At 42.3% G+C, this 25,165-nt stretch overlaps 1 pseudogene; it reads right to left on the minus strand.

The window, feature by feature from the left end:
* On the minus strand, positions 1 to 24,691 carry LOC132900200 (uncharacterized; annotated as a pseudogene).
* Between the last annotated feature and the right edge of the window lie 474 nt (positions 24,692 to 25,165).

A 25,165-nucleotide genomic window follows, 5' to 3' on the forward strand; every position in this document is an offset into this window, starting at 1 on the left:
TGACGCCGTTGTCATGCCTTGTACTTTGTGGGTCGTACACGCAAAGGCCAACTTCATGGGGAACTGGCGACGAACAACCCCTTTTTTGTTGCTCAGGTTCTCCTCAGATCTTTCAATATAGGCCAGATTATCTGAGGGACCCAAGATCTTTTTGCGGAATCTCTGTCCTGCTGTGGGATTGTCCAGTTGGAGTCCAATCAACTTTACAAATTTTGGCTCGCTCTCCATCATTACAATGTGCGAGATGGTTCCAAATGTTCCATTAACAATTTCGTCAGGCAAGTCTCGCTTGTTACCTTTAATGTCAAACACCATCGTCATGCAGCCAGTTGTAGGCATTTTCCTGTAATCCTGAGCTGTAATGGCGATAGTATCCTCGTGGAGGGAGGCTACAGTGTCAGAGTTGTGACGGTCAACTTCTTTGTTGGTAGCATATATGTAGCCTATCTACTGGACAATCCTTGATATCAGCCACTGCCTGTGTGAGCAACCCTCTATCTTCATCGCTCAAAGGATCAAGCTTTTGCTTCACTCTAAGGCGGTTCAGGAGTTCAGCAAAAGCTCGATCGTCCTTCTGTTGCATGATCTCTGTAAGGATGACCATTTTGAAGTGATCCTTCCAGAGATCAAACTCGGTGTCCTCATACCCACACTGGCTTGGCTCTACCGAGAGGCGGCAACTGATAAGTCACCTACAGCAAGGACGGCAGTTCCTCCGAACGGCTTCCTGTTTCCTCTGATCTGTTGAGAACGCCAGTTGACGTAAGCAAACAGCTCTTTGGAAACCATGGAGATCTCAATTATGAATCTCTGCGTTGGACAGCGTCGCTCTGACCTCATCAAGGGCATTTCCAAGACCTTGATATGGTGACTTCAAGGATCTTGGGAGTTTGAGGATGGAGTGCAACGTAGTGCCAGAGATGTTGAAGGCTGCTGTGCCAGTGAAGGCAGTCAGCAGCACTGCAGGCTGGGACATGTCTGCTTGGTCCTGGAATCTGGGGAGCTCACGCAGAATCCTTGTTGCCTCCTGGTAAACGCACTTGATTACGTGCAATTTACCACAGCCAGCTCCCACTGTCAAAAAGTAATAAAATGGCTCTACATCGCGACCTCACACAAGTTCAAAAGCACCACTGACGTATGCTGTAGAAGATAGAAGCCTGCATTTCGTTCAGACTTGGATACATTTTTCTCACGAAGTCTGGACTCGACTCCGGTGCTTCTATTCTAGGCTTGGAGCTCCTCCCATCTTTCTTGACTTCAAATTCAGGAACTTCTTGGTCCTCGTGCTCGTCAGGTTCTCGCTCTGCAAGACACTCTAACCGTTCTGCTTCTACTTCAGGCGCAAAAGAGTTCCACTCATTAACTATAGGGCCGTGCACCTGATACTGTTCTAACGCTTCGTCGATCTTTCTACCTTGACCTTCGTAACTTTTTTTTTTTTTTGTTGCAGGTTACAACGTCTTGGACACTCGTACCCGCCTTTTGGCCACACTTATAAAACTGCTCATAGGTCGGGTGTGCTTCATCTCTCAGGTCGTCATCAGATCTGTGTGGTTTGAGCAGTCTTCTATAGAACTTCTCAGGTGTTTTCTTCTCTGAGAAGCGAGGAAATCTAATAATTGCTGGTTTTCCAGCAGTCCTTTTCTGAATAAAGCCCATGTCATTTAAGAGGGGGATGGCACTTTGCTGTCCGTACAGCACCCTGTACTCTTATGCAAACTCGGCCATACACGTGCAAACTCTCGATCGAGAGGTCTGTTGACGTCTTTTTCAGGTAGGCCTGACATCCACACCTCCTCTGAACCCGGTTCCATTTGTTTGACTCTGCCAATAGGGTGACTCATCTTCAGACCCTCCTCATCGGTCTGAAGGTACACAACGGACCGGGAGCACCTCTTCAGACGTAAGCTTCATCCATGGGCAGTTTAGGGAAGCCAAATCTACAGGCAACATTGCCTTTTTTGCAGGACTTGGAATGTTTCCTACTGTGCACCTGAACCTCTGAGACAATTCTGTGGAGCTCCAGGTCTGGCTCGGGGTCAGGCATCTTACATGAGATGTACCGATCTATAAATGCCGATATGTCGAGGTCGAAGTCCTCTTCAAATTTGGGTGCATTTTTAATCCAAATTAGCACGTGTATATGGGGACTTGGTCTAGCTTGGAACTCAACCCTATAAAAGTAATCCTCTACTTCACCAATGGGCTGTGCTGGTGAGAGGATAAGGTTGGTCATCAGAGCATCGACTCTCTGCAAACATGCGCATTACTGTTCCAGGGTTGCTCCGCAGAATGTCGCATTTTGCTTTCCAGTCGAGCTCTGAAAAGTCCCCTAGTTCTCCCTGCTGAGCTTTAATGACCTCAGGCCATCTCATCTCAGCAGTGGAGAACATTACAAAAAATGTGGGTTTGCCTATTTGTCGGACCATGGCATGGACATCTTTGAGCTGGTTTTTTTTTTTTACACCCACCCCCCACCCCACCCCCCCACCCCCAATAAGCCAGGGTGCCTCTAAGAGGTTGCATAAATCGAGTTGCATCTTGGCTCATAATGAACCGTTGCACCTCGTCTCGGTCCAGGAGCATGATGTTAATACGACGGCCATCTTGAGCTCTGGACTTCCCTTTGCACATTTGAATAGACATACTGTTTGTCGCCAGGTGTGTTTCTGTGACAAACTGTGCAAAGAAAAGATAACTTTGGTCGCTAGCAAAACGTGTATCAGCAGCAAACAGCCTGCAATTAAAATACATACTAGGCGAGAGTGAGAAGGTTCTGGGTTCATCCAGTGTGTTCTCTCCTGTCGGGAATTGCACAGGAAAAGCCATGGCTTCTAGTTTTTGTCTGGTGAAGAACCCTACTGGTTTGTTGCCCTGGGCGGGGGCAATGCTAAATATTCCATCACCATACGAAAGAATTTCATGTGCAATATCAGGTGGCTGCATACACGTGTCCAGAGTCAGGCCAGGTCTAAGCTCCTCCTTCTCTTCGTCAGCTTCCTTGGGCTGCTGACGTCTATCAGGGTCCGGGTTGTTCTGACTACTAAAAACCTCCTCGAGGTTTATGTCCGCCTCAATGTCTCCCTGATGCTACTCTGGCTGTGCAGCATCAGCAACATTGTGCTGTGAGTCGTCTTTATCGACTGACTCATCAAAAGTAGCACTATCATTAATGGATACATCCTGATACTCAGAATGCATCTTTTTAAGTGTAGCCAGGCCAGCTAAAACATTTTTTATATTAACAGTATAGAAATGCTGGTAGCCCTTATAGTTAATGCGCCTCTTTTAATTTAACCTGAAGTAGCTGCGCTTCCGATCTGGGTCTTGGGAGACTGACTGTTGCTTCCATCTCTGATGGAACACACACACAACAGCTCCGTGGACTGCTTTTTGCTGTCCTTTCAGCAGAGCGATAACCTTGGCAAAAGGCAGTACTTTTGCAATAAGCTGCCTCTCGAGCACATTGAGCGTAGCCAACTCTGGGGGGGGATCAGTGCCAACTCCAGTTGGTTCACAGTGGCTATTGGTGGCATGCGTCCTGTCTTCAAGTGGCTGTGTCACGTGTGACAGATCCACTCCTGCAGTCGCTCTTGTGTAACAGAGCAATGTTCAGAGCAGTCGTTGTCACAAAAATGGACATACTTGCCTGTTAAGCAGGCTGCTGCCACTCTGGGTTTTTGGGTGTAGTTTCCCCTGTTGCATAATTTAACCTGATTAGGAAACATTGCTCTGTTACACACCATACAAACATGTTGGTCCACGACGAATTGTCTTGCGAAAGGCTGTGATGGCGGCTTCCATCACAGGGTTAATCACGGCCTGCGAATGGCGGGGGTTGTGGGGCACTAGCTTCCTATATTTTCTTTTGATCCTTAATGCTCTCTGCATCTTGTTAAAGATGCAAAAAGTAGCATCTGTGGACAGTTTGGTTACTCTGCGCTGCCTACAGCGTTGGATACAGCGTAACCTAAACTCAGGATCACTGTGGTACCTAGCATTGAAATGCTCCTTTTTCTTTTGCCTAAAGCTCTGGTTGGATATGTACTTGGTCATCATATACATTTTCTGTCTACTCTGAAAAGCAGGATCCGCCTTATACTTGTCTTTACTGTAATTTTTTTGTCTACTCTGGAATACGGGATCTTCCTTATATCTTTGGATAATGAATTCTCTCTTGTCTTTGAACTTTTGAATCATAATGTCTGAAAGACAATAACCGTTGTTTCCTATGATTACTGTCTTGTGAATATTTTATTTTGTTTGCTTCCATTTTTTTCATTCTAAATTCCGGGTAGTTGTCGTACTTTTTTTTCATATACTGATCTTCCTTTTTTTTTGACAATGTGGCACACTGGTGCATGTTGCTCTTTGCCGCTACTTTTTCTTCTGGCCTTTTGTCGCCGGTTTTTACCTAGTTTTACGATACTTTCATTTGTTGGAGGGAGAGCTGTCCTGGAGACTTTTTCTACCGACGATTGCTGAAGACATTCACTGGAACCGACGGCTTCAAATGAGACAAGCACAAACTCAGGTGATGGAAGGTCCACAATCTGCAAAGAGTTTGAGCAGGTGCTCAGCCAGGTCACTGATTTTGGTGAAGGTCTTCATGATTGCAGTTCCGTAGTGGTGTGGTAGACCTGCCAAATTTCTGGCGTGTGAATCACACACCATACCTCCATGATTTGTCACGGAAAACTGCAATACACTCTGGAGATACAATGATAAACGCATGCCTAACATGACCTGACAGACACTGAAGCTCTTCAGCAAGGGAAACGAGATCCTGGTTTCCGTTGCTGCTGGCTTTGACGAGTCCACATTTAATGTCGGACATGTGGACATCGTACATATTTGTCTGTCAGGACTTGTTTTGGCATTTCCCCAACGCTAAGATGGTCATCATTGTATCTTCTCTCCAGGATCAGCTGTTTCATTGCTACGTACAGTAGAGTGAATCTCCCTGTGCCAGCACTCTATCGAGGGCAGCTGTGTTAAAGTGACGGCCCTCATTCTCAAAAGCGAGAAAAGTCAGGGACATGCAGATACACTGATTCCTAGAGAATTCACTGTACCTCATGTCTCTCTGACTGTGGCTAGCCCTAACAGCGACAGACTGACCCCCACTTACCATCGCACTTACCTTGACGCTCGCCTGTAAAGATGTTAAAAGGTTAATTATTAGTAAGTTAGTCACAATTATTAGTCTTATTAGTAGTTACTACCCATTATTACCAGCATTATTAGTACTGTTAACTGTATTAATAGTAGTAATAGCAGCAGTCGTAACTAATCACATTACAAACTGTTGTATAACATCATTTTCAGCAAGTTTGTCAGATCAATTAAACATGTCTATAAAAAAAAAAAGCTGACACAATCTTACACATTATGGCAAGTATACTTGGCTACACATTCCATTCCATTATTCCTTCTTTAAAATTTAAACATGTTGAGACCATCGTGGGTTCTCCTTTGTCCCATGGTCTTCTAGAATAAAGCTTAAAGGAGGATTTAAAGGACCTTTAAAGGAGGCTACTACAGTAACTCCAAATCGCAAGCTGTAAAAGACATTGTTAGTTTGATGTTAGTGATGTCTACCTCTCTCTCTCTCTCTCTCTCTCTCACACACACACACACACACACACACACACACACACACACACACAAAAGGACAATCAAACCTGCAATGTACACTAGCCTTCATTATCAAACATGTATATGTATAATAATGTAGTCTGTTGTATGTTCTAATTCAGTATGCAGTGCTTGCTTGCAGCTCTGACGCACTGACTACTTTAGGACACGCTGGAAGTGGTGTGGGGTCCAGGCGTTCTTCGTGGCAATGCATGCATCTCATAGTGTATCTAAGTGGGAAGCCATGGAAGATGTTGCAGCCAAACAAAAGTTGACTATAATGTTAAGCAAAGCCTATAATGTGACCATTAAACGTCGTTACATGTACAAGGTATATGGATATAATTATAGTATGTTATCTTGTTGCAGCAGGGATAAAAGTACTGGTTGCCAAATCGATACAGATAGAACATGGACATGAGTTATGGAAAAGGAAATCAATCAAACAAAGAGGAAGCTGTCATTTGCATTGTTGCACATTATGAATAGACTTGTATCTTTATGGTGATGATACACGGGGCAACTTTTTGGGCAATGTTGCCGAGCAATGTTGCTGGCAACGGGCAACTAGGTGAGACACGGCAACTTTTTCAGGGCAACTAACAATGGGCAACAACAGTTAGCAATGGCAGTTTACAGTTAGCTAAAAAAAAATCGATGTCTTAATTTTTGCTGTGACCATTTAATCAAGCTGTCTGTTTTTTAGAGCTTTGGTGAGGTAAATTCCTCCATGTAGAATATTAAAATAACTTACCGGCGTAAAAACAGATGAGGAGTCTCTCCATCTCTTCACTCCACTGACACTGCGGCCGCCATATTTGTTTGAAATTTCTGATCCAAACCTCACCGGAGGTCACATGACTCGATACTCGCGTTCTGATTGGCTTATCTCAAAGTTGCCAGAGATTATCAAAACCATTCAGAAAGAAACAATGTTGCCCAATCTCAATAGAAAAGTCAAAACGCAATTGCCCAGCAACATTGCTCGGTAACATTGCCCAAAAAATTGCCCCGTGTATCATCACCATAATAGTAAGGCTAAACTTGGCTGGGTTTCAATTTGCTAGCCACTTAGACAATGGGCTACCTAGTTGATTACAATTTGCACACTTCTGCTTCATTAAAGGTGATTAGAAAATGGTTGAACCGAGCATTTATCCTTGTTCTGTGATGTGACATATAGCCAACAGCATTTTGGTTGCGTCTGTAATGCATCAGAAGCTTCCTAACAACCGCTATCTAACAGTGCTGTAGGGGTGGGAGCTTCTGAATGTGTTCTTTGCGTCCGTTTTGAGCCTTTTTGGCACCCTTACTAGTATCACGTATGACAGCATGCAACGCTGATTGGTTGCTATTGCTGCCACTCAATTGTTTGGCTCTGCTTTTTTTTTCTTCTTTTACATAGAAATGTAATAAGACAATGCATTTTTACCAATAAATTGGCCAACGTGTCATTCTGAAGTTGCTGATGGGTTTGGTATTAATGGATCACAGTCTGCATGCATTTGGGAACATTTCACAGCTAATAGTGTACATTGTTACTGTTTGGATTACTCAGAACAAAGTATTTTCCAAGGTAAGGCAGCTACCCTTTGCTATTGCTAGCTAATGCCAATGACTATGCTGTATGACAATAATAACATTTTATTTATAAGCGCCTTTCACGGTACTCAAGGACACTGAACAGAAAACATTAAAACACAACAATAAAAGAAATATAAGTTACATAAAATCAAAAGGAAAAATAAAATACATAAAATCATTGGCATACTGGAATCAAAACTTAAAACATGGGAAAAATAAATTACATAAAATCATTGGACTATACTAATATGAGAGAGAGAGAAGGAAAGAGTTAAGCATTTGCATAAGCTAAGTGGAAAAGGTGGGCTTTTAGATCCTTTTTAAAAGTGGATAATGATGAACATTGACGTAGCGAAAGTGGAAGGGCATTCCATAATTTGGGGCCAGCAACACTGAAAGCCCCATCACCCATGGAACAGAGCCTAGAGCCTGACAGAGGCTAATAATAAGCTAGCAGCTAACTAGTGAGCTAAATAATAGTTCAATAATTACAGCACCTTCACGAGGGGAGGGCAATAAAATCAGTGCGGGAGGGGGGACTGAGAGGGATTTTACGTCAGTCTCATTCTTTGTTCACATTGGCTCATTTTCTGGCGGACATTCTTAAACGTACAAGTTCTATGACACAGAATGTTCACATTGTTTAGCACTTTCTGTATGCTGTTGACTGCGGGAGGACTACTGTTGTTCAACAAAGACAGGCAAAAGGGCAATTCCATGTAAATGTCAACCTCACCATGCAAAAATAAAGCAACATGTAATACATCAAAACCACTCCCAGAGATATCACCTAGGCCTGTATTTTACAGATGTGAATAAGTTGAACCAATTTGTCACAAGAATTGTTCCCTTCACCTTAATATGTCAGTCTTTCTTTCTTATAATGTAAAACCCAAGCTAAAATCAACTTTGATCATGTACAATTCTATATTATTGCCACAAGCCACAGAAATGTATGCTAAAATCCACAAAACAGCAAAACAATAGCCATCCTAAGTATTATTTAAGAACTTTGATAGTTTTAGCTGATATTTAGAGAGTTTTTCAAAGGGTTATAGTGGTTAAATTGCTGATTTTCTAAACATATGCCATGTCTATTTCAGATGCGTCACATCCATAACGGAATTTCGTCACATCCATAACGCTGACTTTTCCTTCCGAAACTCTGCATGAAATACAAAATATTTTAAACAAAGATTTTTTAATATTCACCTTGGACCCCTCTATCAAATGGATATCTCCATTTCGACATTAGGTTTACAATTTCACAGAGTTTGATAAAAATGTACAGTCACCCAAGAAAAGTGATACTTTTTCTGTCACATCCATAACGCATCTTTTATTGGCATTTTCTGGCATGCCCTAGATGTACTATGGGAATTGTTCTTGTTCTATCACTTCTCCAGTATGGTACAGCCTTAAAATATGCAACACCTGTTTAAATACTGGGAGACAATAAAACATGCACTGGGTCATTTGTTGCCATTTTGAGTTCAAGTGTCACGTCCATAACGCTGGAATTGCTCAAAAATGGATTTCGATTCTCTGTCACCTTGAAATATTTTACACTGAGATCAGCATAAAGTTAACTTTTCTCTATCTTCTTGTCAGTGCATCACAAACTGGGTGTCAGTTGCATATTGTGCGACAATATCTATTAAACAATTCTTCCACAGTCAGCTACAGCTAACTTAAAAAAAAAAAAAACAGTTTGATTTTGGATATTGGACACAAACTCATTCAATCGGCGCTCGTAGTGTTATGGCCTGGATGATCATGAAAACGGCACAAGTTTGAAAATAATCCACAATACGCATGACCATGTTAAATGAGTGTCTAACATCCAATATTAATCCAACTGGACCACCATGCCACCTCAAACATTTAGTACAGCAACGTTTAAAGTTAAAATTACATGTCAGCAGGGGTGAAAATTAACTACAATGGTGCTTGAAAGTTTGTGAACCCTTTAGAATTTTCTATATTTCTGCATAAATATGACCAAAAACATTATCAGAGTTTCACACAAGTCCTAAAAGTAGATAAAGAGAACCCAGTTAAACAAATGAGACAAAAATATTATACTTACTCATTTATTTATTGAGGGAAATGATCCAATATTACATATCTGTGAGTGGCAAAAGTATGTGAACCTCTTGGATTAGCAGTTAATTTGAAGGTGAAAATAGTCAGGTGTTTTCAATCAATAGGATGACGATCAGGTGTGAGTGGGCACCCTGTTTTATATAAAGAACAGGGATCTATCAAAGTCTGATCTTCACAACACGTTTGTGGAAGCATATCATGGCACGAACAAAGGAGATTTCTGAGGACCTCAAAAAAAGCGTTGTTGATGCTCATCAGGCTGGAAAAAGTTACAAAACCATCTCTAAAGAGTTTGGACTCCACCAATCCACAGTCAGACAGATTGTGTACAAATGGAGGAAATTCAAGCCCATTGTTACCCTCCCCGGGAGTGGTCGACCAACAAAGATCACTCCAAGAGCAAGGCATGTAATAGTCGGTGAGGTCACAAAGGACCCCAGGGTAACTTCTAAGCAACTGAAGGCCTCTCTCACATTGGCTAATGTTCATGAGTCCACCATCAGGAGAACACTGAACAACAAATGGTGTGCATGGCAGGGTTGCAAGGAGAAAGCCACTGCTCTCCAAAAAGAACATTGCTACTCATCAGCAGTTTGCTCAAGATCACGTGGACAAGCCAGAAGGCTATTGGAAAAATGTTTTGTGGACAGATGAGACCAAAATAGAACTTTTTGGTTTAAATGAGAAGCGTTATGTTTGGAGAAAGGAAAACACTGCATTCCAGCATAAGAACCTTATCCCATCTGTGAAACATGGTGGTGGTAGTATCATGGTTTGGGCCTGTTTTGCTGCATCTGGGCCAGGATGGCTTGCCATCATTGATGGAACAATGAATTCTGAATTATACCAGCAAATTCTAAAGGAAAATGTCAGGACATCTGTCCATGAACTGAATCTCAAGAGAAGGTGGTTCATGCAGCAAGACAACGACCCTAAGCACACAAGTCGTTCTACCAAAGAATGGTTAAAGAAGAATAAAGTTAATGTTTTGGAATGGCCAAGTCAAAGTCCTGACCTTAATCCAATGGAAATGTTGTGGATTGACCTGAAGCGAGCAGTTCATGTGAGGAAACCCACCAACATCCCAGAGTTGAAGCTGTTCTGTACGGAGGAACGGGCTAAAATTCCTCCAAGCCGGTGTGCAGGACTGATCAACAGTTACCGGAAACGTTTAGTTGCAGTTATTGCTGCACAAGGGGGTCACACCAGATACTGAAAGCAAAGGTTCACATACTTTTGCCACTCACAGATATGTGATATTGGATCATTTTCCTTAATAAATAAATGACCAAGTGTAATATTTTTGTCTCATTTGTTTAACTGGGTTCTCTTTTATCTACTTTAAGGACTTTTGTGAAAATCTGATGATGTTTTAGGTCCTATTCATGCAGAAATATAGAAAATTCTAAAGGGTTCACAAACTTTCAAGCACCACTGTATACAAAATAGCATACTTTACCAGCCATTGACAAATAAATGCCAAATTTTACCAGCCACTCAACAGTAAACTACTATTCTGTTGTAAAGTGAGATGTTTGCATGCCTGCAAACAATACAGCTAGGTGCTGACAAAATATTCAAAATCTCATGAATTTAAAAACTAGCCGTGCATTAAAACTGGCGGAGGGCAATCACTCCACCCAGGCTTGAACCCAGTTGACTGCAGCCTTGATCACAATGCCGTCAAAATACACTGAAATTCTTGGCTATACGTTACATTTCACTGTATGTCACTTGTTTCAGAACTATGAATTTTGAATTTCATTTGTTTAATGTGCAAGGGTGTAAAACTAGCTGAAAGAATAATATGCTTACCTTCCAAAAGTCGCAAAATCGCAATCTGTCAAAGACAAACAAGCATTGTTAGTTTCAGCAGTGATGTCCATCTCTCTCTCTCTCGCTCTCTCTCTCTCTCTCTCTCTCTCTCTCACACACACACACACACACACACACACACACACACACAATGGACAATGAAACTGTACTGTATACTAGCCTTCATGATTAAACATGTATATTTATAATGATGTAGTCTGTTGTAGGTTCTAATTCAGTATGCAGTGCTTGCTTGCTTCCAACTCTGACGCACTATTTTAGGACACGCTGGAAGTGGTGCGGGGTCCAGGCGTTCTCTGTAGCAATGTATGCATCTCATAGTGTATCTAAGTTGGAAGCCATAGAAGTTGTGGCAGCCAAGTTGTTGCAAAAGTTGACTATAATGTTAAATTCAAAGACTATAATGTGACCATTAACTATCCTTAAATCTACCAGGATATAATTACAGTAAGTTGTCTTGTTGCGGCAGGGGATAAAGTACTGGGTTGCCAAATCGATACAGATAAAGCATGGACATGAGAAGGTCAAACCCATTCTGATGCTGAGTTACAAAAAAGGAAATGAATGAAAGAGGAAGCTGTGTCATCTGCATTATTGCAGATTATGAACAGGCTTATATCTTTGTATTAAGGCTAAACTTTCTTAGGTTTGAATTTGTTAGCCACTTGGACAATGGGCTATACACTTCTGCACTGCTTCAATAAATATTTTACAATGAGATCAGCATAAAGTTCACTTTTCATCTTATTGTCAACGCATCACAAATTGGGGGTCATTTCAGTTTGACTGAAAGTTCAGTGTGCAGGGATGAGAATTTTCCGCCGATCGGTGGATTTCCGACTTTTTCAGACCAAAATGATCGTTTTTGAGATTGATGTAAATCCGTTGAGAAATTTTCGGGGGGGTATGATTAACGATCTGTGGTCACCTTATAACGCAGACATCCCAAGTCTCCCGGAACTTCCGGGAGTCTCCTGCATATTGATAGAAGCGAGCAAGAGCATGCGCGTGCAACATTTAAGGTCTGCATCACGCATCTTAGAATGTGCGCGCGCGAGGGAGAGACTGTGTGCAGTGTTGCCAGATATTGCTGACGTTTTCCATCCCAAAATATGTTCAAAACCCGCCAAAATGCACTTAAAACCATCCAATGTGGCAACACTGCCTGTGTGCCTGTTCATGTAGCGCATGCCAGACAAAGAGCATCCTGATTGGGTTACTCAGCAAAATAAGCCAATCAGCTTTGTGTGGGCGGGCTTTTATCCCTTTTCTCGAGGACTGAAATTTTTAGTTGAGTCAGTGCAGCCGACAGGACCGGCATAGCAGAGAGAGAGCGCGCGCGCCCCAAAAAACCAAAGTACAAACCCCACTTCACCTCAGATTACACAAAAGAATCTCCCTGTCTAATAAGGGTAGAAAATGACAGTTTCGCGCGATGTACTGTTTGCAGCAGTGGTTTCAGCATTGCCCATGGTGGCTTAAATGATTGTAAAGGACATGTTGAGGTGAGGAGTGTCATTTCATGTGCATTATATTTAGGTCAACAACAGGCTGTCATGAAAAGACCAAACTTATTGAAGATTTCCGTAAAGTAACAATGTATGAATATACATCATGTATATCAAATACACGTCATGTATAAGTGTGTATCTTTTTATAAATGAGGTTAGCTTGTCTAATGTAGCATGTTGGGGAGAATCATAGTATCATATCTATATTTCTGATAAAATTTTAGGTATGATACCGTGTATAACTCTCCTACTTATTGCTCATTTCATTGGGGGGGGGATTTGCTGGCATGTGCCGCGCGGGAGCGTCTGCCCACGTTTTTTTAGGCCGAGATGAACTTAGTTTTTGATTTCAAAAAATTTTTCCAATTTGTAATGCCCATTGTACATGCCTGTTCTTTAACTCAAAATCACCATCTCGATCTTCAAATTGACCATATGGTATATGCATTACATTACACAACATCCTGTCCAGATAAAACCTAGTTAGTACACACAACAGTTGAAAGGGAAGTGATGAGTGATGTTGAATGTTGCCTGCTTAATATGCAAGACCTCCTGCTACCATGATAACATCAGAAGAAAGCTTAAGAGAATTATATGACAGAACTTGTTTCTGGTTTGCACTTCATTTTAAAGGATTAGAGTATTCAAAGACATGAATAGCAAAAATGCAAAAATATAATACTGTAGAGCTCGTTTATATTAAAAGGTGCATTGATTTTTTGAAATCATCAAATGTGAATTGATTAAAAACAAGTCTCTTGTACCATATTAATCATTTTCACCTGGGAGTCCACCAAGAAGGGGAATTTATTTCCAAATACATTGCAACTTTTTGCTGATAAAATTAATGGTTTTGGGGTAAAAAAAATGGCCAAAAATCATTAGCGCCTGGGCCCCCTTGGGGCATGGGCCCCGCCCTGGTGTTTTCAGACTTTTTAAATATTTTCCATTCTCATCCCTGAGTGTGACTATCTAGTAAACCATTCTGCAGTGGTCTGCTACAGCTAACAAAATTAAAAAACATTAGTTTGATTTTGTAGATTAGACATAAACAGCTCATGCAATCAACGCTTGTTGTGCTGCGATGGCCTGGATCATCATGAAGATGGCACAAGTTCTTTGAAAAGAATCTCTAATACACATCACTGCCTTAAATGACTGTCTAATGCCCGATATTAAACCAACTAGAGCACCGTGCCACTTCAAACATTTAACACTGACTTTAATTACACGCCCTCGCTGCTGTCTGTTCTTCTCAAATATGCTGCCGCATTCGCTCGCGTTAAAATTACACGTCGGTTTGATTTCCAAAAATCCTCGGAAGTGGCCATGTTAACTGGCGTTTGTCTGTTTATCTGTGAGCAGGATTGCTACATAATAAGGTCCACAGACCTCCTTCGCGAACCCTCCAAGAAGCGAACAGGTTAGAAAACCGGCTAGTCTTTGCACGCGTCGGACCAACGTGTTCTTGATATCTGGGAAGCTAACGTTAGCTCAGAGAGAGATTGTGATTCTCAGTCAGCAAAACGCACACCTAGTCAAAAATGACTCGACACGCCACCATTTCAGACAATCATTCAAATGTTGTCTGCCGACATGTTAGAATCCCAAACAGTCATTTGATAGTAAAGTGTACGCCGTGGGCACGAAGGCTAACTGCTACCCTGCAGCTTGCTAAGCCTTAACCTAGCTGTGTTACATCAAGCTGCAATAGTATCGGTATAGATTAAAACTAAAAAATAACCATCCATGCATTAACATCATTCATAATAACACACAACTGTGTTTAATGTCTACTCGCTTGCTTGTACATGTATGGTACTGTCAATACCTCGGAAATGACTTCAGGGATTTGATGGAAACAAAATTGTGCCCTTCACGATGAGAAAATCAAAATGGCCGTTCGATGTCATCAGACGCTTCTTCCAAAGCAGCTCGACGACACACTTTGTTGCCTCTGCTACTGGCTTAGTGATTGGCTACTGATCAGAATCTAAGAGCCAATCAGTCAACAAGAATAGCCTAGTTTTGCAGGACAAATTGCAGGTGCACTACAATTGTCGTTCATTTGATTCACCTCCAGCCTGTTCATTGCATGCGTTTAGATAGCCTACTAAGATATTTTACCCCGTGTTTTGAGTGACTTCATTGATTCAATCGATTAAACATTTGATTGCTCACACCCTTTCAGATTCAAAGTTTAACTTTCCCAATGTCAAACACCAAAAGGTACTATTTAGCAAGCGGCATTTATGTCAGTGTAATTCACAGTGCAGCTGCTTTAATGCAAAAGACCAAATTCAGTCAGAATAAAAACGTCACTTTTTTACACAGTAAAAGCATCAAACATGCATATAAAAACAGTAAGAACTTCAAACGCGCATATGAAATGAACAGTAAGACCATCAGACAGGCATATGAAATGAACAGTCAAACATGCATTTGAAGAGAGCATAGAAGGCCGCGCGAACATGAACATGGTCGCGAACATCTTTCTTGAGCGCGCAATAACAGAAGTTCCCCTTGCACCGTTGCATCGCTCTTGCTGTTCTTCGTTCAGCCTGTGTGCACAGCGTACATTTAGATACTTAGTCCCGTGTACATTTTTTGTCAGTAAAATGATTGAGTGATAAAACACAACAGAAGAGAACACTGACTTATGTTTTTCATATGCCCTCGTCCATCAATCGATCAATTATACTGTAGCCTAATGTGGGTATGCACACTAAACAATATTCAAATGAGGGGAGAAATATGGAATATACAGTACCTTTTCATGTAGAAAGCTGAAGAATTTAGGCTACATTCATTGAGGAAACCTGTACATTTCATTGCACATGGACTTTGCAATACGACACCCGTTTGTCTAGAGCTAATTAACGGATTGACTTGACCCAGTGGAAATATTAAAGGATATTGGCTATACAGTGCCACGTCTGCACCTGTTCGGCTAGGCAAGAACACATCAGTCTACAGCAGATGAGACATGGACATTATGGGTTTAGGTTGTCTGACCGGGCCTGTTTTTCTTTCACTATTTTTAATTTTACAAATATTCTTTTGCATGCAATGCCCTCGCAATTGCAACCTTGTTTTGTTCAATGTTTATTTAGTTCCATACTGTCTTGCCTGGCTGTGACGAGTGCAACTTGTATTTAGTTGTATTGACTGTGGCTCAATACGCTCTTGCCTCTACTCGGTTGGTGATTGGCTCTCTTGGTTTGCTTGGTAGCCAATCAGACAACAAGAAGAAAAGCCTAGTTTTATCTTAAGCGCTCATTAACAGAAGTTGCCCTTGCACTGTTGCATCGCTCTTGCTGTTCTTCGTTCAGCCTGTGTCCACAGCGTACATTTAGATACTTAGCCCAGTGTACATTTGTTGTAAGTAAATTGATTTGAGTGATAAAACACAACAGAAGAGAACAATTACTTTTGCTATGTTTTCCATATGCCCTCGTCCATCAGTCGATTATACTGTAATGCGGGTATGCAAACTAAACAATATTCAAACGAAGGGAGAAATATGGAATACACCTTTTCACGCACAAAGCTGAAGAATTTAGGCTACATTCATTGAGGAATCCTGTACATTTTATTGCACGTGGACTTTGCAATATTTTGGCTCACTGACGACCACTTTTAGCCTAATTGTCCACTCATACCTGCCGAGGTGTCGTTTTATTTTACCTAACGAAATTGTCAATATTTGACATAATTTGATTCAACCCATGCCAAGATTTAATTGTTCACACCAGTTCAAATTAAAATTTTTCCAATGTCAAAGACCGAAGGTGAATTAGCCTACATTTTTTATGAGCTATTGCATGTGTCAGTGGTTAAGCCATGCAGTACACCTGCTAGAATAAAAGACCAAATTCAGAACAAAAACGTCACTTTATTAAACAGCAAGAGCATCAAACACGCATATGAAAAGAACAGTGAGAGCACCAAATGCCCATATGAAATGAACAGTAAGAGCATCAAACGTGCATATGAAATGAACAGTAAGAGCATTAAACATGCATTTGAAAAGAGCATAGAATGCCGCGTGAACATAAAAGGAACAAGCGTTCGAACATTAGCACACAACTGACAAGCCCCAACGACCGTTAGGCCGTCACCCCTCAATGTCCTCGGGATCCCCCAAACAGGTCATCCAGACCAAAGTCCTCCTGGCCACCTTGCTCGGCGTGCGCAACGGGCGGATCAGCGGGTTCCGCGGACCGCGCAACCACGAAACGCTGGACCAGGCCCTCCCCATTCGTGGTGACCTCCAGTTCACCCTGACCCAACACGTGCTCCTCCAGGACAGAGCCATTGTGTGCTGAAGCAGAGAGGAAATTGTCCCGAACGTACTGGAAGACGGCAGTTTGTGAGGGTGCCGGACAGCTCCTCGCCATCGCCGCCCATGACAACGAGTACGCCAGTGTACTGGAAGGTGTGGGCGTTGGTCCGTTGAAGAATCTGGCAGTGCTCACCACGGTGAGTGGTGCTTCTCAGGGCCAGGCTGTCCTGCATGGCGTGGCACCTGCGGCACCAGGGCTTGGCCACGATCTTCTCGCCCGTCACCTCCCCTCGTATGGTGTGCTCCACTCTGGCAGACAGTGGTGTCATGGACGACGGCTGGCCGACCTCTGGTATTGCCCGGATCCCCGTGGCAGGAGTGGTTGTGATGACGGTCAGATCGCCTTGCTTCCTGGTAGACAGGGCCTCGAACCGGTATGACTTACCCTCTCGGACGGAGATGATCTGGGCCTCCCACACACTCAGACGTCTGGCCGGTGGGGTCACACACTGTGAAGACCTTCACCTCCGTGGGCACACCGTTGACGGGCACCACCCGGCTAGCTGTCGCCTGCACAATTTTCAAGTCCATCACGCCCACCTGCAAACACAGAACACAAACAAGGCCGGGTCAGATTCCAAGGTGCGCATGAAGAAGCACATTTTTAAATTGTATGCTTCATTTCCAAACGCGCCACACTTACTCGTTGCTGAGGACCCAGGGCCAAGACCTCAGCCACGGTCCTCTTCTCAGATGAGCGAAGCTCCCGGTGCCCGAATGACCAGGTTGTCCGCAGCCTCCACCCGGCTACTGGGAAACACCATCACGTCGTAACTGCCGGCGTCAGCTTGACCTGCGAATACAGAGGGAAAGAGAACATCAGGATTTCCACCTTAACCACTCATCGCTGCTTTACCCAAGGAGGATGCTGGAAGGAGAAATGACTTACTGATGTCCTTGCGACAGTCCACGAGCTTCACCGCCTGCTGGTTGTCGCTGGCCTGAACGAACACAGCCCTTTTTTCCAGCGAGAAGCAGACGATGCGCCGGAATTCCTCCCTGCCGGTCTGCAGAGTGGCATCGAAGTACTGGTTGTTGCAGGACACCTTGACGGGGGAGACGGCGTGAAGGTAGCCGGCGACAGGCTCGCTCTCGCTGCAGGGACGCTTGCACAGGCTGGACGTTGCCAAAGTCGTCTTTATGTTCTCGTGTGCTCTAGGCCTGCCGATTTTGCTTCTTCTGTGCTCGCTCGTCTGTGAATCCGATCCTGCCGATTTGCTTCTTCTGTGCTAGCTTGTGCGTCTACCTAGCCAAGCAAACAGTGCTCGCTGACCTGCCGGTTAGATTGCTTCTTCTGTGCTCGCTATAATGGATCTTGGAAGTGTTGCTGTTTAGCATGTAGGCCAATCGTCCATGCTACGAGTGATTTGGGATAATTGCTGCCTTTTGAAGCGCAATATTAATTTGCTTTTCCAATGTTAGATGTCTTCGGCTGAATGCCTGTCATGAAAATGACATTTCAATGACTGACTGAAATTGTTGCTGTCATCAACGTATACGAGGAAACCATCAGACTTACTGTAATAAATATCCACACCACACTTCTTTCCAATGGTGTCCACACACCTCATTCAACCTGGCAGGCTGCACAGGCATTAGCGTACTGGGCTGAGGTCTCTGACAAATATCATTCAATAACTTTACGGTGCAGTAGTTATAAATGGCAATCAAACAAATTAATCAAAGACCGCAGTGTATGCTATATGAGGCAAGTCCCCACCTGTTTCTCCCCATGGCCTTCACTTTAGGCTACCTAAAAATGTGTATGCTATATTTCACAGCTCGTCCACTAAGTGCCCAGCATTAACTTCAATTCAAGAATGGAAATCAGCCCGTAAGAATAGTGTCACAGAAAATGCTGTTCCAATGAAGTACAGTTATGTTGCAAATATTTAGGCAACAAGAATGCTCTTTGCGTTTGGTTTAAAGGTCAGTTTAGATTTGTGGAGATAAGCTATGTAGGAGGAAGCAGCGCACGTACATCATTGTTAGCTTAATTGCTACTGCTACAAAAATGTTCATACAAGAGTCATCATATTTAAGCAGCCTCTGTCATACAACACCTGTTTGTCTAGAGCTAATTAACGGATTGATTTGACCCAGTGGAAATATTACAGGATATTGGCCACACAGTGCCACGTCTGCTCAGCTAGCCAAGAACACATCAGTCTACAGCAGATGAGACATTGACATTGTGGGTTTAGGTTGTCTGACCAGGCCTGTTTTTCTTTCACTGTTTTTAATTTTACAAATATTTTTTTGCCTTCAATGCCCTCGCAATTGCAACCTTGTTTTGTTCAATGTTTATTTAGTTCCATACTATCTTGCCTGGCTGTGACGAGTGCAAGTTGAAGTAGTTGTATTGACTGTGGCTCAATACGCTCTTGCTTCTACTCGGTTGGTGATTGGCTCTCTTATTTTGCTCGGTAGCCAATCAGACAAGAAGAAAAGCCAAGTTTGATCATTACGTTGCCCTTGGTTTCTTCAGCGCGCAGTAACCGAATTGCACCGATGCATCGCTCTTGCTGTCCTTCGTTCAGCCGCCTCTGTGCCCACCGCGTACATTTAGATACTTAGTCCCGTGTACATTTTTGTCAGTAAAATGATTTGAGTGATAAACCACAACAGAGGAGAACAGTGACTTTTTTTATGTTTTTCATATGCCCTTGTCCATCAATCGATCAGTTATACTGTAGCCTAATGTGGGTATGCACACTATTTTATTTATTTATTTATTTTATTTAAAGTCGAAAGATCATTGAGGGCACAGCCTTCATTTACACTGCTGTCGAGTAAAAACATACATATAAAACATGTACAGCATCACAACAAGCTATTAATTAAAAAGTACATGAATGTGATAAACATCTAAGCATGACTTTTAAAATGTTCTAATGACACAAGTATCAAGACCAACACTTCGTTGCAAGGCATTCCATGATGAGGGTCCACAAAAACTAAAAGCAGTTTTGCCCAGCTCAGTACGGGCATAAGGTACCTCCAGCAAAAAATTGCTATTGCGAGTTTGGTAGGGGTTAGAATACCCAACTAAAAGAGATGAAATGTACAATGGGAGCTTGCCAGTAAGGGCCTTTATAAATAAACAAATAGATGCATATCCCTTCTTTCAGAAAGAGAAGTCCACCCAACTTTGTCATATGAGTGTTGTAGGCATCTCCAGTAATAAATCTAAGTGCTGAATGATAACTATCAAGTGCCTTGAGATTAGTGATAGAAGCATGCCTATACAGTAGATCAAATCTCCATAATCAATAGAAGACAAAAAAGTAGCTTCAATTATATTTTTACTACAGAAAACTGGAAAATAACATTTATTTCTGTGCAGAAAAGACAAAAAGACTAAATATTCAAATGAGGGGAGAAATATGGAATATACCTTTTCACGCAGAAAGCTGAAGAATTTAGGCTACATTCATTGAGGAAACATGTACATTTTATTGCACATGGACTTTGCAATACGACACCTGTTTGTCTAGGGCTAATTAACGGATTGACTTGACCCAGTGGAAATAATACAGGATACTGGCCATACGGTGCCACGTCTGCGCCTGTTCAGCTAGCCAAGAACACATCAGTCTACAGCAGATGAGACATGGACATTGTGGGTTTAGGTTGTCTGACTGGGCCCGTTTTCCTTTCACTGTTTTTAATTTTACAAATTTTTTTTTTTGCCTACAATGCCCTCGCAGTTGCAACCTTGTTTTGTTCAATGTTTTAGTTCCATAGGCTACTATCTTGCCTGGCTGTGACGAGTGCAAGTTGAAGTAGTTGTATTGACTGTGGCTCAATACGCTCTTGCTTCTACTCGGTTGGTGATTGGCTCTCTTGTTTTTGCTTGGTAGCCAATCAGACAACAAGAAGAAAAGCCAAGTTTGATCATTACGCTGCCCTTGGTTTCTTCAGCGCGCAGTAACAGAATTGCACCGATGCATCGCTCTTGCTGTCCTTCGTTCAGCCGCCTCTGTGCCCACAGCATACATTTAGATACTTTAGTCCCGTGTACATTTTTTTTTTTGTCAGTAAAATGATTTGAGTGATAAACCACAACAGAGGAGAACAATGACTTATGTTTTTCATATGCCCTCGTCCGTCAATTGATCAATTATACTGTAGCCTAATGTGGGTATGCACACTAAACGATATTCAAACGAAGGGAGAAATATGGAATACCTCTTTATGCAGAAAGCTGAAGAATTTAGGCTACATTCATTGAGGAAACCTGTACATTTTATTGCACATGGACTTTGCAATATTTTGGCTCACTGAAGACCACCTCTAATTGTCCACTCATAGCCTACCTGCTTAGGTGTCATTTTATTTTACCAAACGAAATTGTCAATATTTGACAATTTGATTCAACCCATGCCAAAATTTAATTGTTCACACCAGTTCAAATTCAAAGTTAAATTTTCCCAGTGTCAAAGACTGAAGGTGAATTAGCCTACTTTTTTATGAGCTATTGCATTTGTCAGTGGTTAAACCATGCAGTACACCTGCTAGAATAAAAGACCAAATTCAGAACAAAAACGTCACTTTATTGAACAGTAAGAGCATCATACACACGTATGAAAAGAACAGTGAGAGCACCAAATGCCCATATGACAAGAACACTGTTGAGAGAATAATCACCAGTTTGTTTGATTTGACGTAACCTACCATGAATGTTGGCCAAAAGGCGGTGGTCAACCATAGAGGCTTCATCTACAATCAGCACTTGCAAGCTCCCCATTTTACTTTGTAAAGAATTGACTTTCTCATCGCTCAGAGGTTGATAGGGCAGTCGGACATTTGCACCTATTGAGAATGTGTGGTGAATTGTTGCAGCGCCGATGTTATATGCAGCTACGCCTGTGGGTGCAGTTAGAAGCACAGTGAGATCCTCCGGATTTTCAGCAATCTGTGACAACAGCCTTGTAGATTCATAATGAATTGCTTTAATTAGATGGCTTTTGCCTGTTCCTGCTCCACCAATAATGAATAATCGCAACGGTTCAGGATTCTGTCCAAAAAGTTTCTGCAAACACCACTGGCGAACGGCATAGCAGACTGCTCCTCGTTCAATGACGGTAATAAATCCAATGCATCTTGTCTGGGCATAGTCACATGATTAGTCTTCAACGAGCATGCAGTTTGTGGGTTGGCTGTCAGGTCAGGGATGAGTTCTGCAACGTCATCTTCCTCATCTACAACTTTGTCTTTCCTCAGCTCCAAACAACAAAGATGCTCTTCCTCTGCTTGTGGAGCAATTCTGGACCAGGCACATTGTAAGTCTGGGTTGGTTTCGTGCAACTGCTTAGCTCTGTCAATCTTATCACTCTCTTTTTCAAATAGAGCTCTGTTGTAATCCACAATCGACTTCACTGTTTGAACTTTGCCACCACATCCAACTGCTCCGTCCTTGTAGAAATGTTCATATATTTCATATGGGGGAGGTTTGAGATGGCAGACTTCATAGTGAGGCAAGAACAGCTGCAGTAAAGAATGGAAGTATTTTTCTGGGTCTCTTGTGGGAGAAAATCTGGGATACCACACTACAGCAGGCTGCATTCGAGTCCTCCGTTTCACAAAGCCGCAGTTATTGGTGAGCTCTGTCGTGTGTATCTCGTTCTGTTGGAGCCTGAGACTTTGAAAGAACTCTGTATTCGGGACAAAAACTGGCCAAGCACAAGTCTTTAAACTCTTCCAATTGAGGTCTGTTCTTATATATCTCAATGATATTGGTCATTCTAATGCTGGTACTGTCTTCACACTGTTGCTGAGCTTTAGCTTGGAGCACGTGCAAAGGTAAACTCATTCTTGGAGGATTTTCGCCAACGGGAATGAACTGTACATCACTGGAGCATTCTTTCAAGTGCATATGTGTTAAGCGATAGACTGCCTCTTGAGCTGAGACCTCCCTGTTTTGTAGGTACACACTTCCGAGCTGCTTGAACGCTGCTTTTGCATCCAGATTGCCATTCATTGCCTCATTTTGAGCACGTTGTAACAACAGACCCATTTCCTGCTCTGCCTTTCTGATGTAGGACAGTATATACACAACAACAGAATATGCATCTGTGACATATTGAATGTCCATATTGCCTTGCCAAGCACGAAGTAAGTCTTCATTGTACTGGTTCACCCAAATGTCTGCAGGACTTCGCATTAGGACAGTGCTTTTCTTTGTGGAACATATACTGTATGAATGTTCAAATACACTTTGATCTATCCCCAGAGATTCAAAGAAGGCATCAGTTGTCTTGAAATTAAAATGAGGTCTAGTTAATGCAGATCTCACTTCCTTCATGACTGCAGTGGCACGTTTAGTTTCATCACTGTTATTCGACTCATCTGAATTTTCTCTTGTGATGAAAGTACGGTTTGATGGTGGTAATGGGAAATGGAACCTGCACACGGTGTTTTTCTTACGGCAAGTTTTGGAATGTCTCGTGCTGTGCTTTTGAACGCTGTTCACGGTCTCAAAAAGCTTTATCGGTTTCCGGTGGAAGTTGACATGTGATGTATCGGTCAATGAAATCAGCCACTTGAGCATCACTGTCTCTGTCAACCTTTGGAGCATTTTCAACCCAGAAAAGGCAGTGGATGTGAAGAGAACCACGTTGTTGAAATTCGACACGATAGAAGTAGTCCTTCATCTTCCCTGTAGGTGCAGCTGGTGACAAAATTACATCTCGAAGAAATGAATGCCAACGGTGATCAAATATTCGTGCTGCTGTAACAGGGTTTCTGCGTATGAGCCCACATTTATCTGACCAGTCGAGATCATCAACAGGTGTTTGCTTTCCTTCCAGTCTTTGAATTGAGTTCAACATCTCGGGCCACCTCAAATCGGCAGAACTAAACGATGCAAAGAATGTGGGTATGGAGAGTTGTCTTATCATGGCAAATAAATCTTTCTGCACAGATATCCAGTATGGAGGTGTGCCACGAATACCACGCAGAAACTTGTATCCTTAATCATTCCGCAACATTTGATTGAGTGAGTCAGTTTAATAACATGCCTGGTGATGCATCTTGCGAGGAATCTCCTTTGCGTAACGACACTGATACACTAGACACAACTTGATGTACCTCTGACATGTATTGTGCATAGAAAATGAAATGTGTTGCATGCAAAACGTCCATCAGCATTCAGAATGCGTGTATTCAGGTATCGTGACAATGTTATTTTTGACTCTCTTTCATCATGGAATGTAGGCCCACCCAAAGGTTATAGGACAGGAAAACATTTTGCCTCCTTGGTTTTATCAGACAGCAATCTAACTGGACTGTTGCCTTCACCAGGTGCCATGTTCAGTATGTGCTGAAAATTTTGATCAATAATTTCTGAACCGACATCAACAGGTTGTAATGAGGTGTCTGACACAAGCCCAGGCTGGTCTTTTATGTAGGTCAAATCTTCCTCTGCTTGTTGTTCTTGAGCATTTTCATCACTGTTATCAACCGTTTCCTGTTCGTCATTATCAACTTCATGTGCATCATTGCTATCCAGAGGGTTTAACCATTCATCATTCGAAGTGACATCATACCACTTATTGTTTGCTATCAAATACCTTGGTGCATTTCTGACATGGTCGGTGTGGACATGGAGGTATTCACAGTGCGCTTTGTAAGAAAGTTTCCGTTTGAGCTTGACTCGTATCATTTTTTGACATCACGTACGTTATCATATGGGCTTGATATGGACAGTTTAAAATTCAAAACGAATTAACATAACCAACAAGCAGACAAAAACCTTCAGAGGCTCACAAATCTTTAGGCCTATAGGCTCATTTTGTGTGGGCATTTTTGTAACAGTTTCTCTGTGACACAAAGCAGAAGTGCACCTTGCACTTGTCACAGAAGACGTGGGGTTTTCCTCAACAGCCTGCAGTTTGCACTTTCTTGCCTCTTTTTTTTTTTGCATCATAATTTGGCATGAGCACTAAAATAGCCCGTAGTTACAGATAGCAGGCCTTCCGTTGGTGCAGAAAGCTGCTGGTAATTGTTTTAACAGTAGTCAGAGGTGGGCAATTCCATGTAAATGTCAACCTCACCATGCAAAAATAAAGCAACATGTAATACATCAAAACCACTCCCAGAGATATCACCTAGGCCTGTATTTTACAGATGTGAATAA

This window comes from Neoarius graeffei, chromosome 16, assembly GCF_027579695.1.
Source record: "Neoarius graeffei isolate fNeoGra1 chromosome 16, fNeoGra1.pri, whole genome shotgun sequence".
NCBI lineage: Eukaryota > Metazoa > Chordata > Actinopteri > Siluriformes > Ariidae > Neoarius > Neoarius graeffei.